Below are 25,620 nucleotides of genomic sequence, written 5' to 3'. Positions count from 1 at the left end.
ACATGTTTATAATAAGAAAAATCTGCACGGAATTGCTGATAAATTTCCACGACAACTTTTTTTAAAAAGCAATTCACAAACTGATGTGAAAATTTGGAGGACTGAAAACTGGTAAAAAACGGAACAGAAACTGAAATTGTCAAATGGAAATAAAGGATATAAAGCTATGACTCCCCTCTGTTCTCTACCTTTCCCAATGTTGCCTCCGTCAGTTTTCCACTGGGAGTCATCTGAAAGCCCTTGGTGTTTGAATTCTAGGTGAAATTCTCTCTCCTCCTCTCATTTTAATAAGGTAGAAATATATATGATTGTGATAAGTGTTGCGTAGTCGGAGGTGGAGCCTGAGAAGAATTTCTTTCTAGACAGGTGCAGGCAGTTGAATGTACGCAACAGCTAAGCCCGAAGCCTGAGCTTGTCTATGCACAGCTTTTGCTGTATCAGCAAATACAGGCAAAATACCATGCACTGCAGATACAGTACTTTCTCCTTTTTTGCCAAGTAGCCACAGGGGATTGAGACAATTTCTTTGAAGTCACTGTTTGACTGCGTAGATCTGCAGTGTCACTCTACAAAGAGAGTTCTTACCTGCACCAGTGCAGAAAAGGGACAGGTCAGAAATGAATTGTTGCACAGTTTTGAGAAACAAGGTGAAGGCAATAGGGAAAGTGTTGTAGTCCCAGTACCGCCCATAAAAAACTGAGCAGCAATAGTCAGTCTTTCATAAAAGTGCTGCCTGTCTGCTGAGATCAATCCATATGTGTCAGTTCTAATGAAAAAATGGTGGCAGATTACCTTTCCCGTTGAAATAAAAGCAGCTTTCCTCTGGAATAGATTGGTTCAATTCAGAATCTTTTTGAAATGGGTTTCTTGGTTAACTTGCTCATCCTCCCCACGAGGGCTGCACGTTACATTCCACATGGTTATGTTGGTTGCCATATGTCCTCTTTTTTCAGGACATGCCCTCTTTTTCATGGGTATGTAGTGGTCCATAGTTAAAAGTAAGGTAAAGATAAAGGGACCCCTGACCATTAGGTCCAGTTGTCACCAACTCTGGGGTTGCGGCGCTCATCTTGCTTTATTGGCCAAGGGAGCCGGCGTACAGCTTCCAGGTCATGTGGCCAGCATGACTAAGCCGCTTCTGGTGAACCAGAGCAGCACATGGAAATGCCGTTTACCTTCCCGCTGGAGCGGTACCTATTTATCTACTTGCACTTTTTGGTATGCTTTCGAACTGCTAGGTTGGCAGGAGCTGGGAGGGAAAAGCGGGAGCTCACCCCGTCGCAGGGATTTGAACTGCTGACCTTCTGATCGGCAAGCTCTAGGCTCTGTAGTTTAGACCACAGCGCCACCCGCGTCCCTATAGTTAAAAGCAGAAGTTGGCAAATGTGTCCTCTTTTTTGCTCTTTAAAATGTGGAAACCCTAGTATGTTCCCAAGAGCACACCTCCCAGGCATTTTATTCAGCTTTCAGGGCTCCCCCCCCCAGCTGGAACTTGGGGGAACTCAGTTCACCTCTCAGATGGGTGACCTTGTCATTCTAAGAAAATGAGGGAGGAGTTCACTGTGAGTTCTGGCACCTCTTTTTCCTAGAAAAATAACACTGGCAGCTTTCCTGACTACCATCATTTTATGGGTCTCTGCAACTCTGTCCACAGCAACCAGTCATGGGGAGTACATTTTGAAAGGGCACTGAATGTCAGGCAACCCAAGGCCTGGTTAAAGAGGAACACTTTTGCCTGGCGCCTAAAGGGGTATTATGAAGGCGCCAGGCAAACCTCACTGGGGAGAGCATTCAACAAATAGGGAGCCACTGTAGAAAAGACCACCTATTACTTTAAAGGTGAAAAATCAACTTCTCTCTTTTTTCACCACTGCAGATTCACCTTTTGACTTCTGCCACAAAATGTCTGTACTATACAGTTTACCAATGCCATTAACAATATCTCAGTAACTGTGCAAATCTAGATGCGGTAGAGAACCTACCAAACATACTTTTATAATTAAATAAAAGCAATGTTTTTATTTATTATTAATTCTAAAGACATGATAAGGTCTCTTCCAGCACTACAAATCTATGAATACTATACTCCGATTTGTTACTGTTTCATTAAGACTTACTTACTTCTTTTGCTGCAATAAGATTGCATACCCGCCAACATTTCTCCGATGAAAATAGGAATGTCCTATTCCATTTATAGCTCACACATCTTACTGGGTTGTCCCAGCCACCCTGGGCAGCTTTCAACATATATAAAAACATAATAAAATATTAAACTTTTTTTAAAAAAAACAACAACAACAACTTCAGATGGATTGGGGGTCAGATAACTCTATACCCTCCAACATTTTCCCAATGCAAATAGGGACATTCTAAGGAAAAGCAGGACATTCTGGGATCAAATCAGAAACCGGGATGGCTTCTCTAAATCAGGGATGTCCCTGGAAAATAGGGACACTTGGAGGGTTTGGGATTGCTGTATCTTTAAATAATAGTTACTGATTGGGACAATGCCAAGATAGAAAACCAGTATCCCTCCAGATACTGTGGGACTCCATCTCCCATCAGTCCCAGCCAGCATAGCCAGCAGCCAGGAATGATGGGAGTTGTAGTCCAACAATAGCTGGAAGGCCACTGGTTCCCTCTCCCTGCATTAGGGGTTTTGCTTCTTGGGACAGGTGGCTACTGTCTATCCCTATAAATGTTTCGAACTGTGAATGCAACCTGTGCCATAGGTACTCCTTGCATTTCCTCTCCAATATTTCATTGAAGGCGACTCCTTGCTCCCAAAGGATGAGTTTGCTCTGAGATCATTCTGGGTGTTTTGTTTTTTTCATCTTTCTACAAGGGCGCTTGAAGGCAGTGCCTATTTTCTAGATGCATGTTGCCTTTTCATTCACAAGCAGATGGCAGTTGATCCATTTATCACCTTCCCTTCTTCACCTTGTCTCTGGCTAGCCTCTTTTTAAAAAATAAAAATAAAAATACTGAGTCTTGGTATAGTATTTCTAAACAGAAACGGTTTCAGAGGTCAGCAAACTTTTTCAGCAGGGGGCCGGTCCACTTTCCCTCAGACCTTGTAGGGAGCTGGACTATATTTTTTAGGGGGGGAATAACGAATTCCTATGCCACCTCATGAGAAGAGAAGACTCCCTGGGAAAGACCCTGATGTTGGGAAAGATGGAGGCCACAAAGAGAAGGGGACGACAGAGGACGAGATGGCTGGATAGTGTTCTCTAAGCTACCAGCATGAGTTTGACCAAACTGCGGGAGGCAGTGGAAGACAGAAGTGCCTGGCGTGCTCTGTTCCATGGGGTCATGAAGAGTCGTACACGACTAAACAACTAAACAACAACAATGCCCCACAAATAACCCAGAGATGCATTTTAAATAAAAGCACACATTCTGCTCATGTAAAAACACCAGGCAGGCCCGACAAATAACCCAGAGATGCATTTTAAATAAAAGGACACATTCTACTCAGGTAAAAACACGCTGAGTTCCAGACCGTCCACAGGCCAGATTTAGAAGGCAATTGGGCCAGATCTGGGTCCCGGGTCTTAGTTTGCCTACCCATGCTTTAAAATCATCCATGAAAATTTGAATGAGACTGTCGAGAACTGCTGGCCTCTGCCCCTTGTGGAGGCTTGTGTTACTACAGCATCTCAAGTAGGACTCAGATCAATGCTGGCTAGCTCTTTCATTTGAATTTCAGTGAATTAGAACTTGGCATACCCAATATATAACCAATGAAATAACAGAAATAAAGGGCAAATAAGCAAGAGTTTTAAAAGGTAGAGTTTTAAAAGGTTGGGTTTGTCGTGATTCTGCTCCATATTGAACCCTCAAGGAGTTCCCCATTCCACCCCTCTCACTGTCCCTGCTCTGTGTCCTCGTTTGATGTTTCTGAGTGTGTGGAATGTAGCCTTGAACTGTGATAATGCCTCTTGCTTGCCAGGATGCTGAGATGTGCATGTATGTGACTGGAATGTTGCCTACTGTACAACAGTAAGGGATGCATCCGTTGCTCTACCCAGTTATGCCTCTGGCCATAGCTGCCACTGTGATGTGCCCCCCAGGAGGGGCCCTCGGGCTGGAAAAGGTTCTCCTGTTCCATGGCTCCAAAATGAACAAACCTTTTAGGTTGCATATACCAGCTTCTCTCTCCTACCCGCTTTTCACATAACCAAGCAATTTGGGAATACCTTCCCAAAACAATGGACCTGTTGCACACCAGAACTTGCTATGAAGTTTAGTTCTCTCTGAGCCAATGTGAGGTGCTTAATCAGCTCAGGTCTACCTTGGCAACCCTCCATCCATCCCTATGAAGACCTACCCCACATTTCGAGAATGATTAGCAGTGGGTTAAGTAAAATTAAAATAGGTGAAAAACGTATTGAAGTGAGAGTATCTTCCTGGCTTCTTCTAGCACCTTCTCTCCATTGCAAAATCAATTTCTTCCCAAATACTAAGCAAATGCTTGCCAAATTTAACAGTCTGTCTCTTGAGTATGCAAATCCAATTAAAATGCTCAGCCAATGGAGAGGGAGAGATAAAATAGGCCCCTGAGAGAATATAGCATATGTTCATGAAGTTTTGTCAAAGAATACTTCTCAAATTTTCCAAGTGGAAGTTCATTGCCTAAATCTAAGAATGCCAGGTGGAACTTTTGCAATGCCATTTAACTAATAACAATGCCAAGTATAGAGATTCTAATTGTTTCTTAGCTAGCTAAACAGCTGCAGTGCATAGCAGAAAAAAGCTTATGCAGTGCTTTCCCCCCTTTTTCTCTTTTTAAAAAAGGTGTTAGTACTCACCATGAAGTAACTGCCACACTTTTAACATTTGGGTGGGGGGAAAGGTGTCAGTACTGGTACCCTTGAGTACCTCCCAAATAAACTCCGCTTATAAGCTATTGTAACTTGGGTCTGTTTCATATGTTGTGGATGCAACCTTCTGGGTACGAGAGTGAAAGATCTGGGGTCAGAAGGGATCACCGCTCCTTCCTATTGAAGGTCTGGGCATTAGTTGGGAAAGTGGGATTCTGCCATATAATGGAATGATGGTTTTCCCCTTGCCTTGGTAATCTTCTGGAGAGGGAAGGACTAAAATCTTCCACAGACCTTTGGTCCTGACTCTTGTCTCCAAAAGCTGCTACTGTTGTTGTTATTTACAGTGTTTTAAATTATTCTTATTTCATGTAAAATAGCAATAATGAATGTAAGAGGTTGAGAATGTGGCTGGGTGTTCCACAGGGTGGGTGCCACTACCAAGAAGGCCCTCTGCCTGGTTCCCTGTAGCTTCACATCTCGCAGTGAGGGAACCACCAGAGGGCCAACAGAGCAGGACCTGTGTCTGGTCTGGAAGATGGAGGTGGAGACATTCCTTCAGGTATACAGGGCCGAAGCAATTTAGGGCTTGAAAGGTCAGCACCAACACTTTGAATTCTGCCCGGAAACGAAAGCTTATGCATGCTTTCTCACCTCCACCTCTAATTCCTGACTTGATTCTTATAGACTTTTTTTGCAGATAATTAGGCATTTTAAAAAATAAAGTATGAGCAGTTTGGATATAAGCAAGTGCTTGATGCGAGAGGTGCTTAAAGTTCAGCTGGTATGAAACCAACAGGTTCCATCATATATATATATATATATATATATATATATATATATATATATTCCTCCTCTATTCCTAAGTGTGGCACAGGGTTTTCAGAAGCCTCAAGCAACTCTAATTATAGAACAAGTCTTCGCCTTATAGATACACATTCCACCACCTATTGAGAATAAAGGCCAACCTTTATGCAAGACTCTGATATATGCAAAAAAGATATGAACACTCCACATATTGAATACAGATCAGAAAGCCAAATTATGTATCACATGTACACATACTGTATAGAGGTTTAATTACCAGGATAGGTTATCTGACTGCTAGTTCACTAGCCTCTGAGTTCAGAATAATAGGAGGAGGAGGAGGAGGGAGTGGAACTGTGGTATCAGATGTGTCACACAGCTGTAGGTGGATTCCAAAGTCTTATCCCCTACCTTGCCAAAAGATGCTATCCTCTGCCCATGCTCATATTCTTTTCATCAGCTATTGGGGGATCAATTGCTCAACCCTCCTCCTTTCATCCTCTTTGTTATCTTGACCACAGGCTGTTTGGCATAGTGAGAGAGGCATTAGTCCTGTAATGTTGTTGACTGGGTGCATGCTAATGTTGAGGTGTTCATCTGGACTGAGATCACACTCATAGGGGCCTGGCTGGATGCTGTTCCTTTTTTGTTCCAAGGAGATTAGACATCTCAGCCTTGAAGTGCATTTTGGGCCAGTTATCATTATGTAATGTTGAAACGTCAAGCTTTGTGACGGAGCTAATGTTGCCTCTTGCGTGTGGTAACAGAGTGTTCTTTTCTAAGCTAAACATTCATCCCTCACACAATTTATGATTGATTCTTATTGCATTGAGGGGAGTAGAGAAACTAATGGCACACAATATTGCATAAAGATAAAGGCATCTTATAAAGAGAAAGATATAAAGTTATACTTCAGAGCTCAGCTGGAAGAATTCAAGGCTTTTTATGAAGAAAATAAGTTACACAAGGACACATAGAATGAAGGTAAACAATAAGGGTAAAAAGGTAAAGGACCCCTGGTCCTTAGAAGTGCTTTCTAAGCCAACCCTTTTCCTCCATGCAGGAAATCCAGGGTTTGAACATTCCCAACAGATTACTATCCAGTCTCTGCTTGAAGACCATAGGAGTCAACTCCTAGGGGCCGTAGGAGCTTTGGCCCCCACAATAAAATATTTGTGGGGGCAGGGCCCCCACAAAGTTGGTGGGCATTCCCATTCAAATGGTGTGTGTGCACTGCATCATGTGATCAATTATGTGGGGCGGGGCTTACCTGGGCCCCCACAATATTTTATTCAGGTTGAAGACTGTCAGCAAATGAGCTTGTTTATAGGGACCTGTCTTCTCTCTGCCTGCTAGAAAGAATTATGATCAATTCCCAGTTGTCCCGCAACTGCCAAAGCAAGGTTAAGGGCACTCTGACCTCCACCATTACCCAGAGGAGGGTTTTGAGGAGGGGCCATAGCACTCTACATGGAGCTGCCTTTGAAGGTGACTCAGAAACTACAACCAGGGCATTTTTTCAGCAGGAACTCGCCAGAACTCAGTTCTGGCACTGCTCATGTGGATACCATTGCCATTCTAAGAGAACAAGGGAGGCGCTCATGGTGAGTTCTGGCACTGCATTTTCTAGAAAAATAGCACTGACTACAACTAATCCAGAATGTGAAACAGTTTATAGATTCTGAAAGATAAGATGATAAGATAAGATAAGATAAGATAAGGTAAGATAAGATAAGATGATGATATAAGAAATGATAAGATAAGATCCCATGGGAAATGTCAGATGGAGGGGGGGAAACAGCATTAGGGAGAAGAGGAGCTTTGCATGTCTGGCAGAAAAAGAATAGACAGACAAAGCAGATTTGAAGGGCTGGAGTGGGACTGAGTTTATTGGAACTAACAAGCCAGTTTGACTGCAGGCTTCTGATCATTTGCATTAGTAGCAAATCTTAAAGAATTAATGGAAGTAACATTCCCCCCAAGGATTATGATGAAGAATAGTTTTATCCCTGCTCTGTTTTGGATGTCTGTTCACTTGGGTATCAACTTCACTCTGTACAGCATGATCAGTGAATTCTTCAAGGGGTTAATCAAGATAACAGTGTGCCAAACTGCAGGAACTGATTGCTTAGGCTCTGCGTTGGGGTTTTTTTTTTACTCCCTGAAACAATATAAGAGATTTCCCCAAAGGCTGAAGCTTTTGGCTTTGAAGTCCAGAAGAATGGCAACTGCTGCTGTGAAAATGATGAGAGGGACTGACTAAAGAGATACTCTGGAAGTTCCAAGTTGTCATTAAGAAGCTTCATATCCAGCCTGGGTTGGAAGATTGTTCATTTTTCTAGAGAAGGGCAGGACTACTTAGGAGTCGGAGGACAAGAACTGGCAATATATAGGCAGATGAAAATAGGCTTAAAGGTGGTAGGGCACTGAAAACTACTGTGCTAATTTTGCAAAGTTGATGAGCTGGGTAAGCACTGTAGCAGAGACAGATAGCACGTGCTGAGGACAGATTTTCTATCTCCCATACAGTCCTTGCCTTCCAGAGACGAGGATCCTTATAGTGCCGGGTATGTTTTTTATTCTAATGACAGCATGGTTGCCAAATGTAGTGTTTGACTGATGAACTGAACTTATAGCTAGTGTTTCTGATAGTGAAGATAAAAGGGTAAAGGTAAAGGACCCCTGACAGTTAAGTCTAGTCACAGACGACTCTGGGGTTGCGGTGCTCATTTTGCTTTACAAGCCGAGGGAGCCAGCGTTTGTCCGCAGACAGTTTTTCTGGGTCATGTGGCCAGCATGACTAAGCCGCTCCTGGGGCAACGGAACATTGCAACCAGAGCAGCGCACGGAAACACCATTTACCTTCCTGCCGGAGCGGTACCTATTTATCTACTTGCACTTTGGGCCCTGTTTTTGAACTGCCAGGTTGGCAGGCGCTGGGACTGAGCAACTGGAGCTTGCCCCGTCGCGGGGATTTGAACCGCCAACCTTCTTATTGGCAAGCCCAAGAGGCTCAGTGGTTTAGGCCACCCGCATCCCTAGTGAAGATAGTATATAGCTATTATAATTAGTAGCCATATTGACATGTGAATATGTAAGAGTAAAATGGTCTTTTTGTATGTGCTCCCTGTGTGGTGGCAGGTGCTTTATTTTTATTTATTTTTTTTTGGGGGGGGAATCCATGAATGATAATATGTCATAAGACCTATAACAATATAATCCTTTCCAGAATCATGTGTCAAATACCGATGTTTTGTTTCCCCAATGACTATAGAATCTGAAAGTTCAGAGTTTTGAATACCTTTGTTTTTAAATTCGCTTTGAGTAAAATTGAATGAGACACATTTAATGAGTTCGCACACCATGTTGTTCACTTGATAACTGCTGCAATTTGATGGCCTGATTTTGTAAAACTGCTGTCATCAGTTATCATGTGATGAGTAATGTCTCCTATCATTTCCAGCAATTACCCAGTAATGGGAGCCAAGCTGGGAAGTGATTAACCTATCATGGGTTTGCTGTTTGGCCTGCCGTAGAGTAGGTATCACTTGATTTAGGCAAAGTTTTGCTTTTGCTTGATTTTCGCTTTCTTGATTCAAGTTATAATGGTGAAGAAAGACGTTTTAAGTCTTGTAGAAGTGGTTTCAAAAGACATTCTATTTCCAGGAAAGTCCTCTTCAGGCATTCAAGGTGAAATTTTGTGGGATTAAAAAGAAGGTGGGCATCATTCTGGTGGGCAACTTCAGACAACCTGTCATTTGACAAGATATTAGGGGAACCTGGGGAAGCAGCCAGATGACGTCCTCCAACTCCTGAAGTGAACCAGAAGACATTTGTGTCTAGGAAGTGACTTAGATAGGATTAGGCCTACCACTGTACTCTGCCGTAGAAGAACTCTCATGGTGAGTCCACAAGTTACCTGTGGCAGAAATACCCTTTTTCATGTCAGAGGGGAAAGTCAGACCATCTCCCAGCCCCAGAGAGTATAGATACCATAAAGTTCAGGCTCAGGTGGCCGTTTTGAAGGAGGATGCTATTCTAAACCCAAGAGAACAGAACAACTTGGGGGTAAGAGGTTTATTGGGGGAAAAGAACTCCTCAAGAGCAGAATTAAGTGCTTGCAGCTGGTGCTGGGTGGGGTCTGAAACAACAGACTATGTAAGCCAACATTTGAGGTCTATAGATGCTTTTAAGTTACCTGGTGCATGTGTTTGGGCCCATTTCTTAAGTGGCATTTGCCCTTGGATTACACTTGATTCTGAACTGCTTGATTGTGTTTGGATCTAGATTCTGCTTTTCAGAGTCCCATCATTCCTCACCTATGCAATTGTACTTTGGATCCCAGGTCTGCAGTTGACATTGTTGTATGGAAGTGCCCCAACCAATCCTCAAGAACCAAGACTTTATGTGAACATAAAATTCATTCCAAAATCCTCACACATCTCAGTTGCATTACACATTTTCCTATGCTGAGAGGGATGGTCTAAAGTGTGCTTGGAATCCACCTAGCAGTCACAAACACCTGAGTAGAGATTCTAAATGCAGGGGATGTGTGTCCCATTTTATAACTGACTTATGCCTCTCAGCACCTTTGTTGCATATTTAACTGGACCTCTCCATTTTAAAATCAGTGTTTTGATTTCTGAGGCTGCCGCGTATTAAGAATTTGTTGTATTTCATGTGGCCTTAATTTTATGGTTTTATGTCTTGCTTTATCTTGTTTCCATGATTATTTGTTGTAAGCTTCCCAGAAACTTTTGTTTCAAAAGTTCAAGATGACAATTCAGACATTTTTTTTTCAAAATCCAGTTGATTTCAAAGAGAGAGATCTCAGAGCATTCATTAATTCATTAATTCTTCCATTGAAATCATGAAGCTTGATGTAGGTTAGATCAGCATCATCATTTTTAATTTGTATACCGTCTTTCTATCTTACAATACTTAAGCCGGTTAACAAGCTGAAGAAACAAAAAATCTACATCTTATAACAATCTAATGCAATAAAAAATGTGATAATAAAACATAACTTTAAAATAGCAACCTACATCAAAAAAGTAACATTCAACAATCATTAGAATAGTATTAAATAATAATAATAGCATATAAAAGTTAAACAGAAATTCACACAACAGTTACAATAAATAATTTCTAAACTATGATCAATAAAACAATGTCAATCCACAGGACATAAAATAATAAAAAACAAATTGAGAAGCAGAGACTAGAGGGTGGAGCAAGGCAGGTGGAAGGAGGTCTTCCTGACGAAGTCTCTCCCCTCACAGTTCTTTCTCCAGGACCAGCTCCCTTATGAGAATCATTCCCCAAATTTGTTTTCTTTATGCATGTAACTGCATGTGATACATTTGAGATGTACACTAATTAAGATTAGGTTTAAATCCAGGAATGCAAGAGCATCCCATGGCTTATTCCAAAACCCATGTGTTGTCTAAGAGCATGCAAAGCTCAATGGCCCTTGCAAAATGACCATTGTTGCCTTCCCTTTCCCTTGTTCCGAAAGCACAAGAGCTTGTCATTTGGGAGATGGGGAAGGAGGAATCTTTTGTAGTGTCGGTCTCTAGCCACATAGTGCCTACAAAAATGCATATGTGCATACTAATGCATTTAGCAGTGAAAGTAACATACCAAGATGCATCATATTAGGGGAAATTCCTTTGCAGAAATGCAGGTGCTGGGCAAAATTGCATGTAATTGCATATTAGGAGAAAATAGAACTAAAATGCTTCTACATTTCATGGGAATGTGTGTGGGTGTCAAAATGATGTGGGAATGTGGAAAACTAAGGCTGGGAAAGTAAGAGATGGAGAGAGCCTGGAACTGATAGATTCACTCATCCAACTAGGCCTACTAGACTTGGACTAGCTAGAAAATTATACTGTTCACATCATTTTTGCTCAGGAGAAGCTGAACGGCATCATTTAACCACCACGACCCCAACTAGGTCTGTTCCACCTAGTCCTATCCTCTGCAGGGAGAGGTGGCTTTCTGGGGCCCTGGGAGCATCTCTGACCAGGGCCGGATTTAGGTTTGATGGGGCCCTAAGCTACTGAAGGCAATAGGGCCCTTTATGTTATGTTATGCTATGTTCGCCCACAACTTAACACTTTATATGTCTTATATGTCTATATGTTGACCAAGCTATCCTTGGTCAACAACAAATTGTCACTGTTTTTTGAGTTGAATATATGCTATATGGTAATTTATGGATGTAATAGGTATCTAAAGCCATTTGTAAATGCAGAATGTAGGCACCCTATATATAGAAATGAGCAAGTGATATTTTAGGGAGCAGGCTAGCAGGCAGGGCCCAGTACTTACATCATAGAAGCCTACACAACACAAAACACTGTTGCTGAATGTAGGTTTTATTTTATTTGTTTTTTATCTTATATTTTGGAAATGCACATCTAGTTGTTGTTTTTTCCTTTAAAAGTTTTTGGGGCCCCCAAGAGAGTGGGACCCTAAACTATAGCTTGTTTAGCTTATACATAAATCCGGCACTGTCTATGACTGCTGCATCTATCTCCCATTTGTGTAACAAGCATTTTACTGGGCCTTGAGGCAAGTGGAGGCTTACATGATGGGCTCTTCCTCCATACAAAATAAAAAGGAATACTTCCTCTGCTTGGTGTCTAACAACAACATCCTTTCAACATGCTCTTTTCCTAAGTGCAAATTATTTTTGAATATGGAGGAGCATTTCATCATGATAATAATAATAATAATAATAATAATAATAATAATAATAATAATAATATCTTTATTGTCATTGCCCCCTCTCAGGGACAACGAAATTTACTTGAGAATCCCAACCTGCAGTCTGTAGTGATATAGCCCTACCTCTGTGAGAATTAGGCACAAGCCCAAAAGCACTGTGAGTTCTCTGCTACTATCCAACCAGATACTAACCTTTTTATTGTGTACCTTATCTTAAATCTAAAGGTTCTGTTGATTCAAAGACCTTGAAAACTGTTCTTTTTGGGATGAGTTGATTGATGCAGCTGGGACATTATTTCCAACAGGTCTCATCTTTGGATGAAAGTACAGAATATACCTTTGAGAAGAGGTGTGGGTTGTATGGCCTTTTCACCTTGCATATATCCACATCTGCCTTCAGAGTTGAACTCCTCCTTGGCATTCCAGCCCTTTTTGAAAGCTGTTTTTTGAAAGATGAAGGCCTGCCTCAGATCAAAGTGCCTCTATTGCCATATGCAGGATGATGAAAAGGTTATTTTTAATATTATTGATTCTGGGGCAAATAGTTTTCCACTCAGGATAATCTGTTCCGAGGTGATAGATGCAGATTTTTTGTTTGTTTGTTTGTTGGAAGTATATGATGTTGACTGAGTGGGAGGGTTAACGATTTCTCTGACTTTGAAATCATAATTAAAAACCTCTCCCATCGGCTTTTCTTTTCTGGAGGCTGCCAAGTTGTAAGTGACTCAGCTTCAGAGATTGTCAAGAGGTAAAACTAAGAAGCTTTCTGTCCATCTAGACCATGTCAAAATGGAAAGGACATTTTCATATTGTGTTCCCCCACCCCAGACCTTTACAAAGCTTCCCAGCCACCAGGGTTTTTGAATGAATCAGTCATTTTTATTTTATTTTTATTTTAGCATAGGTGTGAATGAAGTAGTATTCCTAAAAGCTGGATAGCCTGATTTGCGAACTGTGCTATTTTGAGCTGTTATCCCTATATGCAAGTTTCCTGTATAGTGAGCCACTCTAGATACGACTTTGGTGTCTTAGGTGCTATTTGTGAGATGGTTGCCTGATTAAAGAGAATGAAATGCAGGGATTTGTCAACACTGATAATGAATACATTTGGTATGGAAGTTCAAATCTGCAATTAGAATGTGGGAGAGTCATGGCTTACCATTCTGCCTCATGAAGAGCTCTTTAGCACTCCATTGCTACACATCCTTACCACTACAGAAGGTTGCCCAGAGAAAGATTAATTTCCCCTCTTTTGATCTTATTCCACAGATTATGCCACCCACTGCCAAGTACAAGTCACTGTGCTTCTTATTCTTTGTAGGGCTGCGGAAATCTGTTAATTTACATTTCTCTGCATTTCTTTTTTTTTCTTTTTTTTTTGGAATCTTAAGTTCACGTCTTCACATTTCCACATCTGTTTGCAATGTGTAAAAAGTATACGTGTTTTAGTGTGAATTTCTCCAAATACACACATTCCTTTTTTAGGCAACTTTTTATATGCACAGTATTGCAATGCAATATTCTATAATATAATGCATTTTTGTACATTATCTTCACCAAAAAAATGCATTTATGTGCACACTTTAGCCTAATTATATGCATTTTCATAGACATTACTTGGTAGGAGAATTGCATTGCAAAATTCAGAGAAGTTCACATTTTGAAGGACAGCTGAGTTTCACTTTGTGTATTGCATTGGAACGTGCAAATTTGGTAGGTTCACCTTTAAATGCAAACTGAATCAACTTTCTACTTCTTTGTCTTTAAATGCAAACAGTCCTGTCCTGTGGAATACATGAATTCAATTTTTGCAAAATTAATTTGCCTGATAATGTGAATCACATTATATGTGAATAGCGTACAATATTTTCAGGGGCCAATATGACAGTGATACTTTATCCCAGAGCATTTCTGTTGCCATCAGTTATCAAGGTGACAGGTTGTTTATCCTCTTTCATTAGATAAAGGCCGGCAGTGTTTGATAGAGTTGTAAACAGTATGTGTTGAAATGGGTCTTTTTCCAGGACACACCCTCTTTTTCATGGGTAGCGAGCCATAGTTAAAAGTAGAAGTTGGTAAATGTGTCCTCTTTTTTGCTTTTCAAAATAGGGCAACCCTAAATGCTTACTCTGAATTATAGGTAAATTCAGACACACAGAGGGTATAATGCAGCAAAAAGCATCTAGATGCTTCTTATCTCTCTGTGTAATAAAGCTTCTTTTACGTTCTAAACTACATATTATAATTATAGAATCTCATGTTACATATTAAGGTTGTTTTGATATGTATCTCAGGCATTTTAAATGCACTCCTAAAAATATAGGGGGGAAACGACCACATTTGCAAGCATGCGTTTATAGGTATACATTTTTCAAGGTGCCATCATTGGCTTCAGGACTCTATCAAGGGTTGGACAATGTCACATATGGGTTTGTCTCTGTGTGAAATGGGCAACTTCATATATCCCGATTTCAGTTGTCATTAATCTCAGCTGTGGTCCTTGGCTACTGTGTCTATACTTCAAAAGTTGCCCCCTTTTTAGAACACCCATCCACTGGACATGATTAAACCAGTTGATGGATTAATGTACAGCTTCTCCTGGTATGTCCCACGGAGGACCTTACGGTCTTCAAACAAAAACATCTTGGAGGTCCTGGGCCACAGAGAGGTTAGGCTGGCCTCAACCAGAGCCAGAGCTTTTTCAGCTGTGGCCCTGATCTGGTGGAAAGCTCTGTCACAAGAGACTAGGGCCCTGCGGGACTTGACATCTTTCCGCAGGGCCTGCAAGACAGAGCTGTTCCACCAGGCCTTTGGCCAAAGCACAGTCTGACCCCCTCCTTTGGTAATCCTCATAGAACTCTAGCTCAATGGTAGCCATTAATTTGATTCTGAATTGATTCTAGAATGCTGTGTTACTTTTATTGTTGTTAGCTGCTCTGAGCCCGGCTTCGGCTGGGAAGGGAGAAATATAAATATATTATTATTATTATTATTATTATTATTATTATTATTATTATTATTATTAAAGTAAATGACATTTAATTAAACTAGCATATTGCCCCAACTACAATATATAATGCTGTTTAGAGAAAACTACTTAATAATTCTATTGCTTTTAGACACCATCTTGAATATTTCCTTTTTCACTTCCTGTCACAGCATCAACATCAAAATTGGCTCTAGAAATAAAGAAGTGTGACCTCAATTCCCAAATCCACTAATTAAATTTGTTTCCTCAATGATTAATCAACCAAAGCTCTAATCTTTAATGTGCATAAGGTGGAGCAGTCTCATTCAGAAAATTGTGCCACATATGTTCCAGCTGTTCCTATTTATCAAGGCCAGTCTCCTTTTAGCCTTTTGGAGTGATGTCAGTGCTAACATTTTTTCCTCCAGTCGGCATACTAGGTTTTTTCCTCTAAAGCACGAGTGGGAAACATTTGACCCTCCAAACATTGTTGAACTGCAATTCCCATCATTTATGGCCATTGGCCATGCTTGCTAGGGTTGATGGGAATTATAGTTCAGAAAAGGTTCCCACTCCTGCTCTAAAGAACTAAAAAAGTAGACTCATCATTCCTCTAGCACTCATGCATGTAAAGAAATATGCACAGAGAGACATGAATTTTCCAAACGCGTTTTCCTCTTCCTTTGGCCAGATTGCTCCATGCACATGCACTGAAGGAAAGCAGGAGGGGGTGATGAGACCACAAAGGTTATCTCCTCTCCCACTGCTGACATACCTGGTGGTCACATCCTCAACCTGCATTCAAAAGAGCTCTACATCTGTTTGTGTGTAGAGCTCTTCTACGTGAATCCCAGTCTAGGTTCCCTTAATGTGAAGGAGCTTTTAAGCTCTTTGTGATGTACATGCATACAACCCCTACTCATATTGGTTAAACCAGTGTTCCCCAAACTTGGGTCTCCAGCTGCTTTTGGACTACAACTCCCATCATCCCTAGCTAGTAGGACTGGTGGGTCAGGGATGGTGGGAATTCATCAGTTCATTCAGTGCAGGTGGGGGTTCATCTGAAACCACCTTGCCTGTCTTGATGGTCAATGTTGCCACATGTGTTTTGTTTTTTATCAGTTCTAGAAGTAGTACCAGATCTTATGAGGTTATCAAACATTCCTAAGCTTCCAGGCACTGATCCTTGGTATAAGGCTGCAATCCTTTACACGCTTCTGTAGGTCTCACAGAACTTAATGAGACTTACCTCTTGAAAGATCTACATTGGCTCCCAGTACATTTCCGAGCACAACTCAAAGTGTTGGTGCTGACCTTTAAAGCCCAGTGTGGTGTAGTGGTTAAGAGTGGTAGATTCTTAATCTGGGGAACTGGGTTCGTGTCTCCACTCCTCCACATCCAGCTGCTGGGTGACCTTGGGCTAGTCACACTTCTCTGAAGTCTCTCAGCCCCACTCACCTCACAGAGTGTTTGTTGTGGGGGAGGAAGGGAAAGTAGAATGTTAGCCGCTTTGGGTAGTGATAAAGCGGGATATCAAATCCAAACTACTACTACTACTACTCTTCTTCTTCTTCTTCTTCTTCTTCTTCTTCTTCTTCTTCTTCTTAATGGCCTTGGTCCAGTACACCTGAAGGACCGTCTCCACTCCCATCCGTCTGCCCAGACACTGAGGTCCAGTGCCGAGGGCCTTCTGGCAGTTCCCTCACTGTGAGAAGCCAAGTTACAGGGAACCAGGCAGAGGGCCTTCTTGGTAGTGGCGCCTGCCCTGTGGAATACCCTCCCACCAGATGTGAAAGAGAAAAACAACTACCAGACTTTTAGAAGACATCTGAAGGCAGCCCTGTTTAGGGAAGCTTTTAATGTTTAATAGACTATTGTATTTTAATATTTTGTTGGAAGCCGCCCAGAGTGGCTGGGGAAACCCAGCCAGATTGGTGGGGTATAACTAATAAATTATTATTATTGTTATTGTTATTGTTATTGTTATTACTATTAACATGCAAAGGATTGTGCTGTTGGGATTTTAACTGGGGGGAAATCTATAGAGAATGTGGTGTAGCTTACTTCAGAGTAAATATGCCTGAGACCAGCCTGCAGATGTGGCAAATGCACATGTGTCACTATTTTTGGCTGTCGGTCTTTGTGTTACGTTCAGATCTAATTAATACAAAATCTTAAGAGCCCACACACTTCCTGCTCCAAAGCCCTTCAAAAGCTAACTCTTTTCTTTGTTGAAATGAATGCAAACCATACCCAAAACTTAGAAAGAAAAATGTCCTATTTACAGGAATTTAGAATGGGAATGAAAATAAGTCTGTCATCATCTGTGTCATCCATCAAAATTTGTGCCCTTGGCAATTTTGTTCAGTCATATGTCAGAGCGAAGTGAACCAGAAGCCAAGTGAATTGAACAGAAAAAAACAAACAGAGGAAAAAGATAGGAGATGGAGGGTTCTTTCCAAGCCAGAATAAACTGTCATCTCTGTTATTCTGGGTGGCTGCTGTGTGTGGAGTTTCTCCCCTTGACTTATTCAACACATATTGATGATTTCCTGTTATTCAAATAACCTGGAGGCTGGGGGTGGGGTGGGAATCAAACGTGATACTCATCATTAGAACCAAAAATAGTTGAGGACCAGTTCACACATGTATGAGCATCACTTGACTGGTCTGACTTCATTCTGCTTATTTCGCACTAAATGCCTTGCAGCTGAATGTATGAACTGTCTCTTTGGGAAAGTGTAATCTTTGAGATGATGCCTGGTGAGATGAACATTATGTTTCTGGTGGCTTAATCTGTGATGGAACACAGATGGATCAGAGGCCAGGAAGGAGCTCCCTCCCAATGACCAGTGGCAGTTACCAAGATGTCCCTGGCTGTTCCTCTGTAAGGTTGTTGACCTGCTTTTTCCAGGTAGACTCCTTCATTCTTGCATGCAGCTATGCAACAGGTGAAGATGTTTGCATCAGGGAATTGGTTATGTAAGGAACACTGTGTTTTCTACCATGCAGTCCAAGGCACAGGACCCCTGCCAGGGTGATTGGCTGTCAGCCCAACACACGTGCCTTTCCCTTGCAGGATCTTTCAGGATTGGGCATCATTTTTCGATAACAGGGAGTAGTAGATAGGATTCCCTTTTACACACCAAGTATGATCTGTCTTCAATGCTTGATGCTTCCTTGGAATAATAGTATTTCCCTCCCAGAGTGGGTCTTCCACCCTTTTCTCAAAAGGGATGCTCCCTGCAGCCATCCTACCCAGGAAGCTATATTAGTGTCTTCTTATCCTTTCTGAGGACCATAATGGGATTGGACACCCTTACCTGGACGGGTACCTGAAAACTAGCAGTAGTAGGCTCACTGCTGCCTCAGCCACTGGAGATGATTGCTTTGGGGGTTAGAGTTAGGGTAGTTTTTTATACTGTAATTTTAGGTTGTGAATCGCCCTAAGATCTATATATGAAAGGTGGTATAAAATAAAATAAAATAAAATAAAATAAAATAAAATAAAATAAAATAAAATAAAATAAAATAAAATAAAATAAAATAAAATAAAATAAAATAAAATTCTCTGACTTTCTAGGTCAGGGGTTGTATCCAACTAAGTTTTACTCAGAGAAGTTTCTTTGGAATTAATGGACTTAAGTTAGTCATGCCTATTAATTTTAGTGGGACTAGCCTGAGTATGAGGGACGTGGGTGGTGCTGTGGTCTAAACCACAGAGCGTAGGGCTTGCTGATTGGAAGGTCGGCGGTTCGAATTCCCACGACGGGCTGAGCTCCTGTTGCTCCGTCCCAGCTCCTGCCCACCTAGCAGTTCAAAAGCACATCAAAGTACAAGTAGATAAATAGGTGCTGCTCCGGTGGGAAGGTAAACGGTGTTTCCGTGCACTGCTCTGGTTTGCCAGAAGTGGCTTAGTCATGCTGGCCACATGACCTGGAAGCTGTACACCAGCTCCCTTGCCAATAAAGCAAGATGAGCGCCACAACCCCAGAGTCGTCTGCAACGGGACCTAATGGTGAAGGGTCCCTTTACCTTTTAGCCTGAGTATGGCTACCATTGGAAGCAACCCCAGGCTTAAGAATTTAAGAAGAGCCTGCTGGATGAGGCCAAGGGCCCATTTAGTTCAGCATTCTGTTCTCACAGTGGCCAACCAGATGCCTAACTTGCCTTAGGCTTCCCTAACTTGATGCTCCCCAGATGTCTTTTGACCACTACTCCCAGCATCCCTGACCATGAATGGCTGGCATTTCTCCACATGGGGAAATAGGCCTGTTGCATAATCTGAAAGTATAGGGCATAGTCCTAGTCACCTTTCTGAAATTTTCCATAAGGGAACTCCATACACCCCTTCAGATATGGTTGAACTGAAGTTTGCTGGCCAGGCTGAAGCTGACTGGTGTTAGAATCATATAATTGTAGAGCTGGAAGGGACTTCAAGGGTCATCTAGTCCAAGCCCCTGTGATGCAGGAGTCTCAGCTAACACATCCATGACAGATGGCTATCCACCTGTCCAACGACATTTGGAGTCCAAGAGCATCAGGAAAGTACCAAATTCTGGGTCATCAGGACTAGGCTGAATGAAGATTATATTTACCTGGAAATAAATCCTACTAAACCCAATATTATTTACTTCTGAGTAAATATCCATAGCCCGTGTGTCCTTGATGTCCAGAAATCTTTCAGTAACTCACATAGTTAAAAGAAAATAGCACAGCCTTTGGGGAAAACATTTGTGTTTAATGATAGATATAATATTTTACCAAATGTTTTGTTCAACTTTCTCACAGCCGGGCAGCCCATAACTTTTTATTTCGGTATACCCATAGGTATTGTTGAGTGCTGATCTGCACCATTAAACAGCTGTTGCATTGCAGCAGTTGGGTTGAATGCCTCCTGTATACTATATGAAGTTGCTAAATTGGGATGAAAGGTGCTATGTAAGATGCTTGCTAGAACAAATAAAAGGGAGCAGGTGGCAATTCTTTTCTGCACTTCTTGTCTATATTTAAAGATGTACATTCATTTGGACATTTTCCCCCCTCCATATTTTTCTGTTTGAAAAAGGAAAATAGGCTTTGCTTGCACACACAGTGTGATGGCCTGGGATTTGGACTCAGAGGCTGAACCTGAGGAATCCCAGACTGCACAGGAGTCCCTGCCTCCAGAACCATCTGAACCGGGGCTGGGGCCTGAGCCTGAAGGGTCCTCACCTATGCTGGATCCTCAGGTGCAGGCACCAGCTGAGTCTGCTCTGGCCCCTGAAGTGATGGAGGACCCATTGCCTGCAGGTGCTCCACTCTCAGGCCTGTCAGGGGAAGAGGAGGTTAACCCTCCAGCCTCTCATGAGCTGCAGAGGCTCAGGGCAGAGAGGCGGAGGGAACTAAGTTCCTGCAGGAGGAGTGCTCGCCTCCAAGCCAGGAGAGGTAAGTCACTTATGGACCGGGGCCGCCCTATGCCTCGGGGCACCCCTGTCCCAGGTTGTGGGAGCAACATTGTTGGCAGCCTGTTCCTGCCTGCACCCTGTCCTGCTCCTCTGCCAGAGTTCCTGACCTCACCCGACTCCCTCCCTTGGACCCTGCCTCAGCTTTGATGGACAGCCTCTATACCGCACCCTTGACCTTGGACTGAACTGTTGGTTTGCAAGCCCCCTCCACAGAGGCTGGCCCCTCTCACTGTCCTCGGAGCTTGCTTACGGGTAACCTCCTCTGGCTGATATCCAGACAGACCAGGGAGATTTTGATAGGCGACATTTTCCCAAGTGTGGGTAAAATGCACAACCCCTCCCTCCTGCTTCCGCAGGGGAAAGAAAACAAGTCAGAAATCTATTTACATGATGTTTATTTCTGACATTACAGCACTAGAGAAAAACACGTCATTTCAGTTCAGTTCTTCCAGCACGTCTAACAAACTTCCTGAACATGCGCACACAGAAGGTTTCAAGTTACACTCTTCACAAAGACTTATCCAGCCTGTGAACGTCCTGGGAAATTCTTCTTTCCCACAGATAAGCGCATCATGTGGTGTCAACAATCTGGCTGTCTGCAGCGGTGATGTTTCCATATACTGACATGAACTCGGACCTCGCCGCACGGTTAGCCCTCGGGACCAGTACACACAGTAACAATGCTGGAGAAAGCAAAGGTGCATTTGATCTAGTGACAGATATCTGCAAATAGGATATCCGCTCACTTTCCACACTGGGCAGTGTTGTGGCCAGGCCTCAGACCTCGTAAGTGAACCGGCGAATGGCCAGGAGATTGCCCAGCCAGATTGCCCGGCTGCCGGCTATTGGTCAATGCTGTCAGACCTCGGATGACGTTCCCCTGGCGACGGGCCCACTACCTGCCAATGAGGTCACTCGGGCCCTCTCCCAGGGGTCGTTAAATTGCGGCCTGCCTAGCAGACTTCACAGCTCTACCCAGTGCCTATGCCAAACCATTCTCTACTGTAACCAAAAAAGTTGTGGCCATATTCAAGCCAAATAAATAAATAAATAATTTTATTGTTTATACTCTGGCTGGCTTTCCCCAGCCCCCTGGCGCTGGCGGCTTCCTTATAAAAAATAATTAAATGTCAGACATTAAAAACTGCCCTGAGCAGGGAACCTACAGATATTTTCTAAAAGTTGAGTAATTCTTTATCCCCCTGACATCTGATGAGAGGGCGTTCCACAGGGAAGGCACCACTGCTGAGAAGGCCCTCTGCCTGATTCCCTGTAACTTCACTTCTCGCAGTGAGGGAACTGCCAGAAGGCCCTCAGTGTCCAGGCAGAATATGCTCTTACCCTGTGCAGTTATTCATCTCCTGAAGGAACTGTGGTGCTCAACAGCCATCTACACAGGTAGCCAACATTGGTGAAGATGTCCATCTGTATACATACCCCCATGTATATTGGGATGCTCACCCAGACCTCATCTGAGCTTTCTGGATTGGGGGGCGGGGGCGGGTTGGATTTGAAGGAAGTTGAATTTGGTTATATATCTGATAAAGGCAAAACTATACTTGGGCCTATTCAGTGAGCATTATTCTTGGCCTTGTGGTGAAGTTCTCATCTAATTGCTCTGCCATGCAACCACATTAATTTTCTGCACACAGAAAGCTGAAACAGTGACATATGCTCTCCTTGTATCCTGAATACCCAAACTGCCTTGCAATGGAACAATTAGATGACCAGTTGTAATGAAGGCTGAACTTGCTGTGCACCCTGAATTTATTTTGGCATTGCCCACTCATTTCAAGCCCGATCATAATCTATCCAGGAACACTCTTGCTCTGCCGAGGCATGTATACCAACTGCAACTTTCGTTTCAAACAGAGAATAAGTTTATAGCATTCTTAGAACCTGCGATATGAGGCAAAATGTGCAGGCACTAATCTCTTTTGTTTCAGACCTTGTTCCTGAACATGCATATCCAGCTTCATTTATGAAAAATATATGCAGAAAGAATTCAGTAATTCTTTGCTACATTTTGAAGGCCTACTTTGCATAGGCTCAAGGTTAAGGCACAAAAACAGAGGGTTCCCCCCCCCCCCAGTACGCTTGCTTGGATTCCTTTTTATATCTTACAATGTAGCAAATTGTTAGCATATTGGGTTGTGAGCCTTTTAACCATTCTCTCTAGCTATGTATTAACAGTGATGCCCCATGCACACATTTGCAGCTGGTCATGTTTACCAACAGGCTTTGAAAGTTTCACCTGCTGTTTAAAACCACAGGAACAGACCCGATCATTTTCCTGGCTGCTTGGCAACCCTAGGAACACAGCTCAAGCGGTACCCTCTTTTTGACCCTAACCAAAGGGATTTGTGACTTGCACACACTTAGCCATTACAAAGGCCTATTTAATCATTTACAACTGTAGTCAGCAGAGTGCCCTGGCCAGGAATATAGCTCATCTCTTCATATAGCTACAAAATTGGGGGCAATGCCTTCCCTGCAGGCTGAATGTAGTGAGAGGTGATGCAGGTCACTGCCTAGGGCACTGAGCTTCTGGAGTGTCTGATGGGCAGTGTTCTTCCTTCAGGCAAGATTCAAGGGTGGGCAGCCCAGGTCAGTGCCCTGGGGCACTTAGGGTGTGTCTGTCATGGTCTATCTGTTCACCTATCCATTCAACCTTCCATACATCAGCTGACTGTCCAATGGTTTTATGTTTGCTCATACAGCTGGCAAAACATTGCAGGTTGCTATGTGGCTGGCCAGTTCCTCTGTTTTTATATATTTTTCTTTCATTTTCCGTGATTTTATAGTTTTTATACGCTGCTTAGATCTTGTCTATATGAGTTATTTTTTTAAAAAAAATGAATAAATACATTTTACATGTTTTTTGCATATTCCTTTTTAACCCTATTATTAAAAATCACTTCGTTTCCTTCCTACTTCATTTTAACATCCGTTAATTTACACTGTTTCTGCAAATAATCCTTAAATTTCTTCCCATAAAGTTTCAAAAATTTAAACCATATTTATACCTAACTTCTTCAAACCTTTCTACTAATGCCAATTATTTCCTTTCCAACAAATTCCCTGTTTTTTCATAAATATCAATCTAATTCCAAAAATAAAAAGAAATTCTCCTCAAATTTTTATCCAACGTCCCTTCTTCCTGGTTTCGGGTTATGTCAGTCCTTTCAGTCTCACGTCCAGTCCATCAATCTGGTGTTCTGATATCCGAGGCTCTTAAGTCAATTCCATGCCCCCTCTGCAGATTTTCTTGTTCCTGTTTATTCTTACACCCTTCCCTGTCCAACATTTCTCTAATAAAAAGGGATGTCCTATTAATACTACTACTACTACTACTATTATTTATACCCCACCCATCTGACTGGTTGCCCAGCTACTCTGGGTGACTTCCAACATATATAAAAACATTAAACATAAAAAACTTCACTATACAGGAAGCCTTCAGATGGCTTGGGCATCGGATAACTGCATACTCATTTCTCCGATGAAAATAGGGGCTTCCTACCATACCCTCCAACATTTCTCCAATGAAAATAGGGACTTACTAAGGAAAACATTCCAAGATCAAATCAGAAACCGGGACAGCTTCTGTAAATCCAGGACTATCGCTGGGAAATGGGAACATTTGGAGGGTCTGTACTCATTTTCCTCAAAGCTCTTAGAATGTTCCTAGTCATGCCCTCTGGGATATATAAGGGGTGGGACGTCTGACATTAAGTCATTCTGTGAGGTAGGAGAATGACACAGCATAAGAGCCCTGCTTCAATATTGTGAGCCTTGTTAAACAAGGTGTTCAGCATTTGAACAAATGTAGGGGCGTGGAGAAAACACTACCTGACAACACTGCCTTCCCTAACATTGTGTTACCTCTCTCCAGCCTTCTCTCTTCATATGATACCCAGTAATACATTTCAGCTAAAGCTGATCAAAGGACTTTTATGCCTCCATAACGGCGGGGGGAGAATAGAAGGGCATAACTTTCCTTACAGGAACAAATTACAGTATTACCTCAAACTGAAATGTCAGCACTTCTTTCTGCGTTTAATGGATCAGAAGCTTTAGTGTTTAATATAAATATACAAGAAAGCAACAATTATGTGCAGAAATCTATTTTATGTACTTTCCCCTCAAACATTTGCAAATGGAGTTCAAAGATAATGAATTTTGACTTATTGCAGTAAGCAAACATTTTGAGTTAGGCTATCAAATATAGCTTTCAAGATGGCTAGAGCTCTGTTTTATGTATGGCTAAGCTGATGGTGAAATAATTCACAAACTGACAAAAAAGAATGAATTACTTGTAAAATCTGCAGTGGGGCTTTAAAGTGTTGACAAAACCCAGTTTGCTGATCTGAGTTTTATTTAAGGTGCTAGTAGTAACAATATAGCCACAGTGTATGGTGACCATGTTCATTGTAGAAATGCATTGACCAATCCATTTGGAACTAGAGACCCATATGCATTGTTGATGCTGATGAGTATAATAATAATCATGTGGTTCCCACGGTACACTAAACTTGATAGATACATGTACTAAGAACAGGAATGTGCATTCCAATTGAGGACCACTATCAAACCATGATTTCTGGTTTGCTTAGTTGGGACAAAACTGTAAACTGAGGTTTTCTGAAAACCACAAAGGAAGGTTGAGTGGAGTGCACATGGAAAAGGAAAAGGAAAAGGAGAGAAGTAGTATGTGAGCCCCATTCTCATAGATATTTTAACGTCTGAACTAAGTTTCTTTGCGACAGAGGGCTTTTGGATAGCCGAAGGGCTTGTTGGTTTTGTAATGGCAGCTCAACATGAAAGTATAGAAGTT

Source organism: Podarcis cretensis, assembly GCF_951804945.1.
Source record: "Podarcis cretensis genome assembly, chromosome: 17".
NCBI lineage: Eukaryota > Metazoa > Chordata > Lepidosauria > Squamata > Lacertidae > Podarcis > Podarcis cretensis.
Note: the sequence above shows the minus strand (reverse complement) of the source record.